The following is a 16,419-nucleotide window of genomic DNA, read 5'->3' on the forward strand; positions in this document are numbered from 1 at the left end:
TTCTGGCTCTGCAATTATCCCCCTGCTGTAATTTCCTTATCTGAATTGGGGATAAATAACAAAGCTTTCCTTCTTCGCAGAAGGCTCGGAGATTTGATGATGAAAAATGCTATATAAGGGTTCACCGTTGTTATGTGAACAAATATCACTTTGTTTTCATGGCTTGACCATCTTAACAAGCAAGTAGAGAGTTGATGACCGAATCAAGATAAGAATTGAACAAATGAGGCATAATGAGCAACTTCAGACGATTGACTTCATTTTTTCCTTCTGCTTGAAAGTCATTCACTTTTATAAGTCTGTCTGTAGAGGATTTTTTAGCCTGTAAATAATTTGCCAGCTGGGTGAAGAAATCTTTTAGTTTGCTTGTTTCGTGGTTTGCTTATCATTTCAGATGCCAAATAAGTTACTTATTGGTTTGTATGATCATTAGCAATCTCAGCATAGAATCACATATTATAAGGTTAAGCTTCCAATTTTAATGTTGGACAATTTTCAAGTGCATTTAAAGGGCATTTCCAGGAAGAAAAAAAAGTGAAAATTATAGTTTAAACGTGAACTATCTTTATAACAGGAAAAAAATTGTCCTTCATTAAAACTGTGCTCTAAATCTGTTATGAAAAGGGCAGCAGAAAACTGATCATTTAAAAAATATTTTCAAACCTCTTTGTCTGTTATGTGCACTCAGTGCCATGGGTTAGGTCCTTCTGATCTGCCAGAGTTCATGCTCATGACAGCTTGCATGGGATTGACTTCTGGATTTAGAGAGGAAAAAAACATCCTCAGTTCAATTTGCATACAATTTTTAACCAAGAAACATTAGGAAATAGTTTGTCAGGTGGGGTAAATAAATTTAACTTCAAAAACCTGCACTGGGTCATTTGAGTTGAAGACTATCTGCCTTCAAACCATGAGAAGGTTTAGATGGGATATTGGGAAGGAATTGTTCCCTGTGAGGGTGGGCAGGCCCTGGCACAGGGTGCCCAGAGCAGCTGGGGCTGCCCCTGGATCCCTGGCAGTGCCCAAGGCCAGGCTGGACATTGGGGCTTGGAGCAGCCTGGGACAGTGGGAGGTGTGAGGGGGTGTGATAGGGGGTGAGACTGGATGGGCTTTAAGGTCCCTTCCAATGCAAATCATTTGGGGATTCTGTTTCTTTATGATGAGAGTTGCTCCAGAGTGTCTGAGAGCAACCTTGTGAGTAGCTGAAAACTAATTTATATCTTAAAAAACACAGAGCAAAGGTTTCTGGCTGTCTTCATCCCTGAAACCCCAATAGTGTGATGGGAACCCATGGACCTCTTGGAAAATGGTGAGTATTTCTCAGCTGGTGTGCAAACACTCAGAAAGCTGCCTTGCCACTTGGAGAAATCGTTTTGGCAGCCCACGTGCCGTTCAATTTGCACATCCTGCCTGGTGAGGAGCTCAGAGCGGGGCTGTAACGCAGCTCTGAGCATTAGGAGGTTGTTAAAAGCAGTGCAAGTGCTGCCTGTACCTCAGGGACATTAAATGCAGAATCATTTTAACTAATAGGCAGGTACTCAGTGTGCCGAATTTTACCCCAAGGTGCTCGCGGGCTCCTGCGAGGTGTCGGTTTTGCTCACTGACTTTTATGGACTATCAGGATTTATTGACCCAGCAGCGGAATATTGACAGAGGTGATTCTGCCCCAGTGCCAGGTTCCCTTAAGGGACAATAAGAACACCTGGTATGTGCTGTAAATTTAAACTCAACTCGTGTGTGTCGTGGCACAGGGTTTAACTGCTGAACACTCGCTGATGGTGGGGCAGGGCTGAACATGAGACCTGGGTGATTCTGCACAGACCTTGACATTTTCTTTATGGAAAAAATGGCTCTGCTGTCCCTGGGTAATGACAAGGCTCAGAGAGAGAGCGTGTGTGCAGCAATGAGCCTTTGCATGGGTATTGGAGCCCAGGTGATTTTCTCCTGGTAACCCATCCTAACAGCTTTTAATGCCCTACATCCATATTATCAAGTTCACCACCTGAATTATGTACTGGCGAAGAGCTATGACATTTCTTATGCCTGAGTAACTGAGGACCCAAGTCTGGCCCAATGGACTTGATTTACAAAAACGTATTCACGGCTGCCTTCTTTCATTGGTGCAGTAAATCACAGGAATTGTCAGCCAACATCATGTGATGGGCCCAGACAGCTGGGATTAGTATTGCAAGGCTCTCTTCATATTCTGATAACACTTCCAGTAATAAACAAGCAGATATTGAGCAACTTGTAGCACTGTGCTTGGAGTAATTATGAGCCACCTTATTCTGTATGTGCCACTGAGTAGAAATGTATTTTTATTAATTTTTTTTCCTGGTGGGAAAAGTTGAAATATAGGCAAAGCACATCTACTAAACTAGACTTCTTAATTTTATTCCTGTAAAATTAATACCTCCTACTGCTGCTAAGAAGAAAATAATCATATTATTTAAGAAACAGAAAAATGCTTGTGCTGACTCTTCTCAGTACCCTGCATCTCTGCTGGGTTGTATTCAAAGTGCACATCGGTAAAATTACATCGAAAATGTTTGTTTCTTTATGAAAGAGTTTCCTTTCTCTCTTGCTGTTCTTTTTCTCAACCCATATTAATTTTATGTACTTGGTATTAGTCAGAAGACATCACTGTAAATACTCCCCTTAGCACATTTGCCCTTCTGTGGGATCCATAAGCTGTGAGGACCTTGACCTTTTGCTGGGAAAGTTTATCCACTTCATCCCGTGCTATTTTCCAAGCTGGTTAATGCATCTTTTTATTGCTTGACAAAACCTCCTCCTTTAAAACCCTTCAGCTGTTAATACGCACAAGTGCAGCTCATGCCTCACTGGCAGTGCTGCTGAAGCCGATGGGGACAATGCCCGGCCCTGGGTGCCAGGATTTGGGTCCTTTCATCCCTTTGCCACCCACACGTCCCTGAAATAGGATCAACGTTCATGGTCTGCACTGAGGGCAGGGTCAAGGCAGGTTTGATGTGCAGAGCACAGTGCTGTGGGAGCAGGTTGGCTTCAGGAGCAGCCAGAGCAGCTCCTGAGCTCCATTCTGGCCAGCATTCCCCTCCTTTGATATCATTCTTCTTTCTGAAGTCCTCCGGGACAAATCTGCGAATGATCTTCCTTCCTCTGCAGCAGCCGCAATTCAAACAACATTTAAACATTTGTTTGTCATTTCCAGAACATTATCTGAACCCGACTCGCAGGTTTTTACTTCATCCATTTGTGTGTCTGTGAGGGAGCAATGCATGGATGGAATGTGAAGGTCACATTGCAGCAGACACCACTCATCCCTGCTTGTCTGTCCCTCCTCTGCCATCAGGACATGCAGGAGCTCGGGAAGCTGCTGGTGCCATCTGTGGCATGGCCAGAGGCAGTGGGTGATGCCAGCCCTGCTCCTGGTCCTGCTCAGACACCGAGCAGCCCCAGCTGGGCACAGGGATCAGGGATGTCTCAAAGCCATCTCTGTGCCCCGCTGCCTCTCCCCTGCCTGCGCCACACAGAGCTGGCTGCGAGGCAGGGTCAGAGGCAGGAGTGCCCAGCTGAGTGCATAGAAACGTGAACTGCATTCCCTCACTGAGAATCTGTCAGCTCCCTCTGACCTCTGGGGAAACTGAAAGACAGACTGACTGTACTTGTGGAACCTCAGAACAATAAAATGCCTTTGCAGCTCAGGAAGCAGCACTGGGAGCCCAGACATGCAGACCCACAGAGGAAAAAATTAGATTTTAATTTCTCAGCTTTAAAAATCCCAACAGATTTACCATAGCAGGGCGCCTAACTTTGGTTCAGACCACAGGGTTTCTAGGACAGTCACAAATTCCAGTTTGGAAGGGTGCAGGTTTTCCCCTTGTAGTACTCAAGGCATGGAAAACCAACAACAGGCTGAGTTTTTAGCATAGACTGGAGACAGGTTTTCTCATTAGGACAGACCTGGTTTCAGTTATTCCTCTGTGAAATAAGCCCCGTGGTTGATTTTTAAACTTAAGGAACTTGCTGCAGCCAGAGAGCCCTCAGCAAGAGAGGCCAGAGCTGGCTGGGCCTGGTTATTGCCCAGGAGGAATGATGGTGCTTTCCTTCCCTTCCAACAGCGTCACCTCAGGTGGGAACACCTGGAGCAGAGGCCTCTGAGTCACAATTTTTCCTTTGTGTTACAGAAGAGTCTTGGGCAAAATACTGGATAACCTTCCCTGGGGAGCTGCAATATCACTGCAGGGAGTGTTGGATTTGAGGTGGAGGAGGATTGTGGGGATTCATGGAGTTCTTTAAGGAAGACAGTGGAAGGTGTCCATGGAAGGAGGGTTGGATTGAGATGGTTTTAAGGTCCCTTGCCACCCAAAGCAGTCTGTGATTCCATGATTCTCTGACAGCCCCCAAAGCCTGGAGTGACCCCTGAGCAGGCTCTGAGCTGAGGCTGTAGTGGGTGCACTTGAGCACCGAAATCAGTTCTGCTCCTGCTCTGCCTCTGTCATGGGAAATATTTCCAGTGCTTTTGGGGAGCAGTGAATTCATATTGTTTAAACTCAGCCTGAAGCCACAAGAACTGCTGTAAATTGGCTGGCTCTGATAAACCCAGTGCCACAAATCAGATGATTAATACCTGTATAAATCTTGTCTTTTTTTCCCCAAGTTTTCCTACACTTTTCACTGGAAATGTTTTTGATGTAAACCCTTTCCTTCAATCTGACAGCTTTTTTTGCCCATCCTCTGTCCATGCAGTCTGCTAATAACTTCAGCCCCACAGACCTTCTCTCCAGGAAATGCCATTAAGATTTTCTTTCAGCAAAAGCAAGCAGCCCTTCAGAAATCCTCTATCAGGTCTGGTTTTTCCTGTTGTGGTTTGCCTCCTTTGCCTCCTGCTCTTTTTTTTTTTCCAGGATAGCTGTAATTTAAAGCTTACAAGATCAATAAGTCCAAGATGCACAGCATAAATGGGAGAAGCAGACAAACAACTGGTAAAGATAGGAGACAGCTGATGAAAATGAATTCAGCTATAAAGCATTTGAGTTACTGTTCTCTGCTGTGATTTCTGAGAGAGATTAAAATATAGGAGGAGGAGGAGGAGATACAAATCATCATTCCTTCCTCCTTCAGAATCTCGGATTGAAATAATGTTGAATTTCTTCTTTCTCTTCCCATGTCTCTATACAAACAGGAGATTTTTTATTTGTAGGAGAGCTTTTAATCAATTACAGGAGAATTTGCTTAATATAACTGGGAGCAGGGTAATGGCAGGAAGTCTGGACCTGATGTAATAAGAGCATCTTGTCTTGAACTCCCTGAATCCAGCCCTGTGCTAAACCAAAATCCTGAAAATGGCCTCTGTTCTGCACTGGTTCATGGCAGAAGGATTTTTCCACTCTGCTTTGCAGCCCAGGCGATTCTTTATGGGGCTGGGTAGGGGTTCGCTCTGTTTTCCAGCCCAGGCATGTCTTGCAAACCTTGGACCAGGCTGGCACAGCTCAGCTGGGCTGTGCCCAGCTGGCACAGCCTGTGGCTCAGGCAGTTTGCATTTGGCATTACAAATTGCAGTCACATTGCTTCGGGGAGGTGCAGGCTCTCTGAAAGGCCCAGTGTAGTGCCAGCAGGAGAGCAAACATTGCTAGGCTAAAGCCTCAATAGAAGTCAAGGAGGATTAAGGTGCAGCTGAAAGTAGAATTGGGGTTCCTAAATCACTGCAGAGCTTTAGAAAATGTTTTCTGTTCACATCACAAACCATAATTTATTGGCAGAGGGGTCAAACTCTACAATATATGTGCTAGTGAATTGTGCTCCAGTAAAACTGCAAACTTCTGTTGATGGGGAGGTTCTTACAAATGTTCCCTGCGTGCCCATGGCCACAGGAACTCCCTGAAAGGCTAAAGATGTGTCTGGCAATAAACACTGACATTTCATATGTTTACACCCGTGTGTGCTGAAGGTGTCTCTGTTTACCCCAAAAGATCAGGGGCACTTTGCAGTATGAATTTGAAACACTCTGGGAAAGGAGGTACAGGTGCACATGTGCACTTTGGAAGAAGGATTGGCTTTGTCCACGGGGAAATAAGGCTGTCTGCAACTGGTGAGATGAGAGCAGATAAAGAGATTATCAAGTAGTGACAAGAAAGAAAATAGGTTAGCTGAATTCCTCTTTATCACTTCTTCTCCCTCAAGACATCTCTCCGAGTATCTTGTCATTCATACCGAGAGGCTGGAAAGAAAATCGCTTTTAAAGGTGACCCACAGAGGTAAAACCAGACTAAAATGGTGCTTGTGTGCTTCTTTTGCTCCTGCAGGACAGAGGAATTGGTCTGGTGTTTACACTGTGTGTGCTCTGTCATTTGGGAGAGCAGGAAAAGTGGGATTAGAGCTCCAAAGTCTTTTCCTTGCTCCAGAACACAGTGGAGCATTCTGTGATCCAGCTGTGGGTGGGAATATCGAGGTCAACAGCAGAGGTGTGCCCTGTCCTTGCAGTAGAGAGGCCAATACAGTAATGCAGCTCTTGGTCAATGTGTTTAAAACTGGTGGAATGTATTGGAAAACAAACAAACATTTAAGGGATCTGTTCCCTCTTGGATGTGCTTTTCTTCCATGAGCCTTTTTTATTTCTTCTCCTTTAAAGGAAAGTAACTATTGAAAATCACTTTGAAACATGTTTCATGTTAGGAGAGCAGTAATGTAGGTGGTGATTGATAAGATTTATTGTTTCTGGGTTTGTGTTATCTTGTGATTCCGAGGAAAGCTGAATCTTATCTGTTTGGTGCTATATAAATACTTAACAGACTTCAGAGGGCTTGTAATGTAAGCAGACAGGAAAGGCAGAGAGGGGGAATGTGCAGAAGAGTGCCTCATTCCAAGGCCACAAACCTAATTTAGAATGAGAATCAGATCTTCTCACTTCAGCCCATTTCTTTCTATTCCATGGGGTGTGTTGCTTCTGTTATTCAAATATGGAAAACCCTCTCCTTTTCCAGGTGAATGAAAGGCAAGGAGAATGAGATCAGACAGGAGCTCAGCGTACAGGGGAAAAAAAATAAAGCAAAGGAATTGTACTGATAAAGGTGCTGGTTTTAGATAAATTCAACATATGACATGCCATTACTCAAATCACAATTCTGTCTTTATTTCTAGATGCAGTAAAGTGGGGAGAAGGATTCAGATGTAAGACTACAAACTGACCATGCATTGATGAGGAAACAGCTGCATGTCCTGGTTATAAATGCATATTTTTCTTTTTAATTAAATTTTCGTGTTTTGGATGTCGATTTTATTTGCCTCTATTTCTGAATCATTGCAGAAAAACTCACTGTAACCATTTTGGACCCGTTTGATATAATTTCTGCCTGGAAAAACCTCTCTATAAAAGCATAAACACATGTGTGTGTATCTGTTTGTGCATGTAGGTATGTTCTGGAATGATTCCATGGGATTTTAATTCCCTGGAGGGTGTGGACATGCTTTCAGAGCCCGACAGCTCCGAGGTCAGATGGAGCTTGTTCATCTTCTCTTATTGCAACCCAAGCAAACATTCATTTGTTATTGTGTGTGGAGCTGAGCCCTAAACCAGGCTTTATCCTGTTGTAGCAACTAATTGGTGAGGAAATTGTGATTTTACATTTAAAATACCCCCTCAGTTCTGGAGAAAAAGGTGCTGTGACCATTCTGCCCTGATTATTTCAAGGTCAGTGTCCCATTCTGCTCCCCATCAGCTGCTGGTGGCCATCAGGGCAGGGAGGGGCTGGATGGTTTTCCTTGGATTTCCTAAAAGTTGGGCACGATGAAGAGAAATAGCAGAAGAGCAGGGCCTGAGGGGTGGCACTGCCAACAACTGTTCATCAGGGAAAAAAGCCCTGCAGTTATTTATGGCCTGGACTTCTCCAGGACATTTTGTTTGCAGGGGATTTTAGTGCCCATGGACCCTTCCTGTAGTGAGATGTGCTTGGAGGAAATAATCACACTGGCAAGGGGTTTCTGTCTATTTATTTAATTATTTTTAAATCCTATTCAGAAAAAACAAACCCTCCTGTAATTCTGTTTTCTTTCTGTTGTGGCTGGTGAAAAGGGAGTCTGGGCTACCAATATATGCATTTCCCATGAACTTTTACTAACAGGAGCTCTAAGGTGAAAGCTTTGCCTATAATGGGAATTATTTATACCATAACTTCCTTTCGAGCTGCCATTTATTAGGATTTTGTGTTCTGCTTACTGGCCTTGACTGCTGTAGAGAGCAAGTTTCTTACGTACCTGCTGCTGAATTTCGTTTTGTGAACCTCTGTGATCTGTAAAAATCAGAATGATAAAGTTATTGACAAAATGGGGTTTGTATGAAGAGTGTTTAAATTTTTTTAGGCTTTTTTAAAAAATTATTTTCTTATACCCAACCGATAAATGGATTTTTTTCCTTAAAGTCAGTGATTGTTCCAAGTAGAAAATAATTTACTAATTTCTGATTAACCCTAGCTAATCAGACAGGCAGTGGCATCCAGCTGCTGTGTGAGCCCAGATCTCCATAAAATCTGGTTAATATTTTCATTTATCTCATTGAGGGGGCAGCTCTGACCTGAAAAGCTGACTCCCTTGTCTGTTTGTGACTTAGCTGATAAACTTTCCCTCTTTCAGGACCAGACAGCTGGAAAGGCCACCATGGGAGGCTGGCTGGTTTTTGGGAATGAATGAGAAAGAAGAAAGATTTACTCTGCTTTTTTGGGGAGGCAGTCTGTGGTGTTTGTTCTTGCACACATCCAAAACCACCTCCTACCTTTTATCCCCCAAACCTTCTCCTGTGTTCTCTCGGAGGGTCTCCTGTGGGCTGAGCTGTTCTGTTCCCAGGGGGAAACACTGGAAATGCAGGTCCAACATTCCAAGTGCAGGCTTGAGCAGCTTCCTGTGTGGAATCACAGAATCACTTAGGTTGGAAAAGGACTTTAAGGCCATCAAATCCAACCATTCCTGCAGTGCTGCCAAGACCCGTGTCCCCAGGTGCCACATCCACACGGTTTTTAAACACCAAGAAAGTCCCAAAGTGCTGCAGCCTTTAGAGCTGGAGCTTGGCTGTGCCTGCAGTGTGGATGTTTGGAATTGGGCTATTTCTTCCCTTTGGTTCTGACCTTAAAGCACCCACTTTTGTGTTTTTGTGCTGTTTCCTCTCTGACTGAAGCCGTTTCTCAGGGCAGGGATCAGCCTCGTGACCTCCTTGCCCTGCGTGACCAAAGAATGAACCCAGAGCCATTCAGATGGGGCTCCAGACTGGAGTTAATCTGTGCTGCCCCACAAATAACTGCATTTACTCACACAGGGTCTCTCTATGTAAATGCATTTCTCCTCTTTGTCAGGAATTGTAATTAAGATTTCATTGCGTGATGAACTCCCTATATTTAGAGCATTCTTCATGAATCTATTACCTTTTAAAAGATATTTGGTGGTGGGAAAGTTGGTAATCGTTCCTTTTCATTTAAAATTCAGGGCATGATATGTGGAGCTGTGTTTATGGGGAGGGTACAGGGTCCTGTCATTTTCTACTTGCTTAAAAGCTCCGTAAGTGGTTGAGGATGCTCCCATCCTGAGGAGAAGAAAGGGCTCATTAAAAAGATTAGCTCATAGAGAACAAATTAAACTTCAGTGCCCTGCATAAAGATTGTAATAACTGTAATAATAAATGAATTAATAATGCATTAAAGGAGAATTCCTCTACTCAGCTTGTCACACACTTATCCTTGAAAATTGACTTCAGTGAGGTGTGTCACATGAGCTAATGACCTCAACTGATGGATTTGGGATTTTTCCATGCTCCAAAATCCACTCAAACCCAGATTTCTGTATTTTTGACAGTTTGCTGGATAGACGTGAAGTAAGTTGGGCCATTTGGTGCTGCAAGCCAGGGGGGAAGCTCTTTGTTGAACCAAAGTAATCTCTAGTTTTAACCTCAAGTAATGGGAACTGGTAAATCCTGACCACTTGGAAGGGGAAAAATTGACAATCCAGTGTTGGAGGCTGCACAGCAGCACCAGAGGTGCACACTTTGGGCTGATGGGGGATGCACAATTTATAAGGCCTCTAACATACATTTATATCTATATGGCCTCAGACTGACTGAGAGTAGGTTTAGATCCAATATTAAGAAGAAATTGTTCCCTGTGAGGGTGGGCAGGCCCTGGCACAGGGTGCCCAGAGCAGCTGGAGCTGCCCCTGGATCCCTGGCAGTGTCCAAGGCCAGGCTGGACATTGGGGTTTGGAGCAGCCTGGGACAGTGGAAGGTGTCCCTGCCCATGGCAGGGGTGGCACTGGATGAGCTTTGAGGTCCCTTCCAACCCAAACCAGTCCGGGATTCTATCTGGGGAGCTCCTATAAATTTGAGGGTTTTGTGCCCACTGTTGTAAATATGAGATTATCAGGATTTAGGAATAAGTTATCAAGTTCAGCCCTGAAATAAGAGGCATCCATAGGGGTTTAGTTGAGGAACTGTAGGTGCTGAGGCATCTCTAGACAGCAGAAAAGTGAGAGTTTGGGATTTCTGCTGTCCCCCCTGGGTAAGGGCTGAGTTTCTAATGGCTGTGACACTAGAGAAAAATTGAATTAAGGGAATTGATTACCCAGACATGGCAAGCTGAAGCTGGTTGCAAAATGGATCTTTAGGTACCTGGGTACCTTTAAAATTAGTCCATTATTCACTCTGAACCCAAACCTGCTCCTCTAAGCCCAGGCACTACTGAAGATGGCATTTACATGAGCCATGAGGTGGTTAATGTTTAGAATCTTGAAAGAATTGAGGCTGGAAGGGACCTGGGGAGGTTCAAAAAAGAATCTGTGGGTTCCAATTAAAGATTATGGGGAACACTCATCCGGTTCCTATAGAATCATGGAGTGGTTTGGGTGGGAAGGGACCTCAAAGGTCATCTCAGTCCAACCCGTGCCATGGGCAGGGATGTTTTCCACCAGCCCAGGTTGCTCAGTTTATAGTGATTATGTCACTCTGATGCTTCTCTGTGTCCCCATCCACACCTGCAAACAGGTATTTGTAGGTGTTGATTTAACACTGAGCTTTGCCTATGAATGATATGAAAGCAAATTCCTTCTGGGATGCTTTTTTTTTCCTTTGGAAAATAATTGAAAATTCATCTCTAGTGTTTTGTTGCTTTTATTGGAAGGGTATTTTTAATAAAAATTTCATTCAGCATGAAAAGGACAACATCAATGGGGTTCTTATCAGTGCTTTGCATCATGTTAATACCAGTGCCAACAGCGAGTTGTGCAGGTATTACACCAGAACAAAGGAAATTATTCCAGAGATTTTATCTGAGAATATTTTGAGTTTGCTTGTCAAGCCATGCAATATGTGCTCTGCTTTATTTGCTGGCTGCTGTGAGAGCAGCTGAACAGTTGCTGGGGTTTGCACAGGGATTCTTTTCTCTCCCTGCACCGGTTTACTTTGGCACATTATTTGATCCACGCCAGGAAAATAGTGAGATATCAAACAAAAGTGATGCATTAATACCTGGAATTGTTACAGCTCAGAGGAGCATTGCTTCTCCATCATTTGAAGTGGTCACTCGGGGTGCTGGAAGCACAATCCTCTTTTTCAGCCTTCCCAGCAATAAAAGGCTCAGCAGTGCTGCTGGATTGTGGAGCAGAGCAGGTGCCTGCAGCAGGGATAGCCCGGGGCTGGCGCGGGATAACGAGGGAAGCACGGCTCTGCCTCCTGGGCTGGACCTGCTCCTCCAAACCTCCCCGGCTTCACTCTCAGGGCAGCAGAAAGAGCTAAATGCTGAGGTGTTCTTAAATTTCCAGTAACGAGGCCGAGCTCATTAGCACTCTCATCAAATGGCTTTCAGTTGCTATCAGTCTGACTTGGATTTGAATTGATGACCTTGAGATAAAAGGCTTTTTATTCTATTACCCATCTCCTGAGCCATCAAGTCTTTAATATGCCGTGTAAAATCAGTTTTCAGATGGTATTTCTTTTATATAATATCGTCATTTGTTATTAATGATGTCTGATTTTGGGTGCTGCAAGCTCTAATTGTGCACTGTAGTACTTTTGTTATTCCTATTATTTCAGATTTATCTGCTATATTACCAGATACTTGTAGACAAAGAGAAAATAGATTGGTAATAGAGTGTAATCCAGTTTTATATAAACGAGTTAATAAAATCACATAAAAATACAACGTTAAATTCAGCATCAGCAAAGCTCATCTGTTACTTCAGTAAATTGATATATAAAATTCTGCTTCGATGCTGAAATAAACTTTCCTGCAAAATGCTGTGTGGGACTACCAAACATATGGAAAATAAAGAAAAAATGAGTAAGAATATATAATACAAACTTAAAAATGAAGGAAGTTTTTATTACATGCCACCCTTGTCCTCCTGAAGGCTTTTCCCTGAGGATAATATGGAGAAGATGATGTGAAAAACCCAACGTACACAGGAGTGTTAGGAGTGTAACGAGGGAGCTTTTCCTGGTTTGGTTTTATGTGACTGTGTTTGTTCGGACAAGATAAAACTGGGAGCACTGGGATGAAGAGGTGCCTTTAGGGAGAGATGCTTTGGGAACTCTCAGGTATGGACACCTTACTGTCCATATTTGATCTGACTTGAAGGTATCCAATAGGAATTTGAAAAGGAAGATAGTACAAAGCCGGTGCTGCAGCAGTCACTTGTGCCTAATTAAATGGGTTTGTTCCAGAGGAGATAGCATTTCTGTAAGATGCAATTTATTGGGTCTTGACACTAAAAAGTAAGGGTTAGAATGCAAATCTGGTGCAGATTTTAGGGGGTCAGCCAGCTGAGCCCTCTGGAGCCCAGTGCATCCCCTGCCTCCAGCAGAGGTGGTCGTGTCAAGGTCATTTTAGAAGCTCCCAGCGATGGGTCAGAGCAGCTTTCTTGGAGATAATGTATTAAAATTATTAACTATATAGTTCATACAGCTTTTCATATTATCTGTCCTTAATTTCCCTCTCAGTGAATTAAGGCAGCCACTGGTGGTGTTCCCAAAGTACAACTGATTGGAGCTTTCTTAATTAAACCCTGTCATGTGTTGGAATATTGCTGCCATGTCCCTTTCCCAGCCCTCTCTCTTGATGGAGTGAGCAAATATCCTCCTTTCTAGGTCATGTTTTCTGAATCTCACATGGATAATTACCTCCTGTGTCCTGTGGTTAACATCTGCTAACACTTCCCCAAACACCACCTGTGTCTGGCAGCAGCCTCTCCTTGCTGACTCACGCTTGGGTTTTGTCTTTTCCAGCCTCTGTTCTCACTGCCTGTCTGAAAAAACCGTATTTTAAAGCTTGCCCTTAGTTATTCCCAGAATAAGTAGGACTTTGAATACCTTTTTATTAAATTATCTTGGTGATTTCAGATTGGTTTTCGCCATAAGTGTTGTTCTTTAGGGTCCTGGTGAATCCCTCACGCTGTGTACAACCTCAGTCACTCCTGAAAATGTGGGGCCAAGTCAAACACCTGTGAAGGAGTGCTGGTGTGGGCCCTCAATTTGGAAATAGACAGTCAAAATCTGTTCTTTGAGTGTGCTCATTGTCAAACTAAACTCACAAGTCAGTGAATGGACCTTGCTGCGACAAACATATTTTGTTTGTCTATTCAAAATGTAACACATCTAATTCCCTCCTGTGATAAGGTGATTATCCTGATTAAAAAAAAAGGAAGACTGGGTTGACATGATTAGAACTGCACGTCTTGGCAGTTTCTTCTCACTTTCTATTCCTGGAGGTCCTTACAATTTAATTGTTTATTCATTTGTTCCTGGGTCTGAATTTAGATTTATGGAGACCTCCTTTTTCCCATTGTAAAAAAGGGCTGCTCTGTTTGAACATCTCTTGCCCCCAGTCATTCCCAGAGTGCTAAAAACTCATTACTGGTAGTTTAAAGAGAACTTCAGCAGATTCAGAAATATTTCAAAAGGAATTTAATCCTTAATGACTTACCCATTTGCTTCTAACGCACACAGTCCTCAGCTCTCTGCTCAGATTGTGGTCCAAGCTCCAAGTTAAAATGAATTCTATTGAGGGTCTGGTCACTATAAAGCATCTTTTTGTGAAGAAAGAGGTTAAAAAAGGTGTAGAAAATGCCAACCTTTTGCAATTTGCAGTTCTTTCCCAGGTAGATAATGGACTAATGTTGCCCTTCACCTTTACAATCCCTTTGTGCAGGCAAGGTAGGAAGGGATCTTGGCACAAGAGTAAAAGGTTCTTTTGGAAGTGACCTTTTTTTTTTTTTTTTTTTTTTTTTTGATTAATCATGGTTAATTCAATTATTGAAGGGTTAGAAAAACTCATTAGGATTCATATGAATGACTTCTTACTGCTTAATTAGTTGGATTAGAAGACTTGAAGATCCACATTTCTGCATTACTCATCAAACCCATGATAACCAGGCAGCTTTATTATTGTTTTTGTAAGTGCACTGCAGGTGTGGTTGTGTTCTCCTATTGCATTTCCTGCCCTTTTTTGCTGTCCTGGTGTCTGATCCTCACTTAGGTCCACATCAGCCACTCTTGAGTGGAGCAAATCCAGTTTAACAGCAGCAGGAGGAGGAGGTGGAGTTGTCTCTTGGCAGCTTGACCATCCAACACAGGGGGCTTAGAGGGGTGGGAAGGGTTAAACTGGAAATCTCTCCCATCTTGGTGTGCACTGGGATTTTTAGAGCTTGATAACACTGCAGTGTTTCTCATGATGATGGCAAAAGGCAGATTGGAATAATAAATACATTGTAGATATGATAAATGTTTTTAAAAAGAGTGATAAACCATGTATTCTAAGATCCTCTCAAATATTGCAGCCTGTTTTTTTGTTATGCTTCGATAGTTTATTCCCAGTCCTGCCCCTGCAGACTTGAACATTAATGCATTTCATTCTGCTCTGAAGAATATTCCTCTTCTCTGCAATGCCACCTTCCACTTAGGGATTTCTGAGACAGATGTGATATTAAAGTACCTTCAGTTCTATGCTCTGGAATAAAGGAAACAATTTAGAGGCAAAAAACAACACAGTACCCTTCAGAAAATGGAAATATAAATTCATTTTTTGAAAGTGACTGAGATGCTATCGAATTATTTTCTATATTCATTATTTGACAGAATAGCATAGGTAAATGCCAGAGAATGGAAAGTGATTAAAAATGTAAGAATTAATAGGAAAAAGTAGATAAGCAAATGCTATGTATACAGACTTGCATCCTGTGCCATAAAGAGGATTACAGAATTAATTTACCAGTGGCGTTTATTTTGGAAGCCAGTTCAGATAAATAACAGTCCTCATGTGCAAGGATCCTAACGAAGTCAGTGGGACGAACCCAGAAAAGTCAGTTGAGGAATAGAAGAAAAACCCAAAAAATTTATGTTAATGTTTTTTCCTTATCAGGTAGAATATCAAGTTAATAAAAACTAGGAAGATGATCAGTCTAGAAATCAGAATTGCAATTTTCTCTGAAGTTGTGGTGACTTGGGAGGCCTCAAACAGCGACCGCGTGAAGATGGGATTTGTGAACCAAACTATTGGCACTGCCAATGTTTCATCTTGAGGCAGCAGTGACTGGGTGTTGATGTGATGTCGGGGTCTCCTCCCCCCGCCATGGAGCCCTGGGAGCGGGGCCCTGAGGGGACAGAGATGGGGTTTCCCTGCCCCTGGGCAGCCTCGTTCCCCATTGTTGGTTTGTGTTTTCCTGCGCGGGCAGGGACCCTCAGCCCGTGATTGCCTCAGTTCCTCAGCAGATCCCGGCCATGCGGCTGGGGAAATAAACATCTCTCAAACATCTATCAAGAATCTGTCTGTCCATATATATTTCTTTTCCACGGGACTCCTGGTTTGATATATGCGTGTTTCAGTAATGCCTGATGTAACAAATGGTGGAGAATTGAGAGCAGAATGATCCCCGATCCCTGAGCGACTGATTTGAGTGAGTAAACCCTAGAAACTTTGGATTCCTCATATATGCGTGTTTCAGTAATGCCTGATGTAACAAATGGTGGAGAATTGAGAGCAGAACGATCCCCGATCCCTGAGCGACTGATATGAGTGAGTAAACCCTAGAAACTTTGGATTCCTCTTCTTGTTTTTGCTTTGCTATTCCATATCTAAACTATGGAGGAACCGTGGGAAGACTCTTGGCTTTCAGAGCCGCATATGGACATTTATCTTAAAATGATTCTTGAACAACGATTTGTAAATTTTAGCTTAATTCAAGCTCAAAAAGAACTGAAACACTTCCTGGCACGGTTGTTTAAGAACTTTTTCTATGTTTCTTGGGACTTAATTCTTACCAAAGCCTTTTGGAACACCGTTTGGACACAGTTAAATTTTGAGTCAAAATGCATGCCGATGGAAGAATATTTTCGTGAATATTATTTAATTACTGAGACTGTTGAGCAATGTCAGCTGTGTCCTGGCGAAGGGAAGCCTGGCGCAGGGACCGTGC

The 16,419-nt window shown here is 43.1% G+C and overlaps 1 protein-coding gene across 5 annotated transcripts in view; it reads left to right on the forward strand.

The window, feature by feature from the left end:
- The first annotated feature begins 1,286 nt into the window (after positions 1–1,286).
- CHL1 (cell adhesion molecule L1 like) overlaps positions 1,287–16,419 on the forward strand; it is a 105,478-nt gene continuing 90,345 nt past the window's right edge. For all 5 annotated transcript variants that reach the window (XM_017747249.1, XM_017747245.1, XM_017747248.1 and 2 more), the window contains exons 1-2: positions 1,287–1,309; positions 7,120–7,200. The gene's annotated coding sequence lies outside the window, so the exon portion shown is untranslated. The remainder of the gene's footprint in view (positions 1,310–7,119; positions 7,201–16,419) is intronic.

The sequence above is a fragment of the Corvus brachyrhynchos genome, unplaced genomic scaffold (assembly GCF_000691975.1).
Source record: "Corvus brachyrhynchos isolate BGI_N302 unplaced genomic scaffold, ASM69197v1 scaffold91, whole genome shotgun sequence".
Taxonomy (NCBI): Eukaryota; Metazoa; Chordata; class Aves; order Passeriformes; family Corvidae; genus Corvus; species Corvus brachyrhynchos.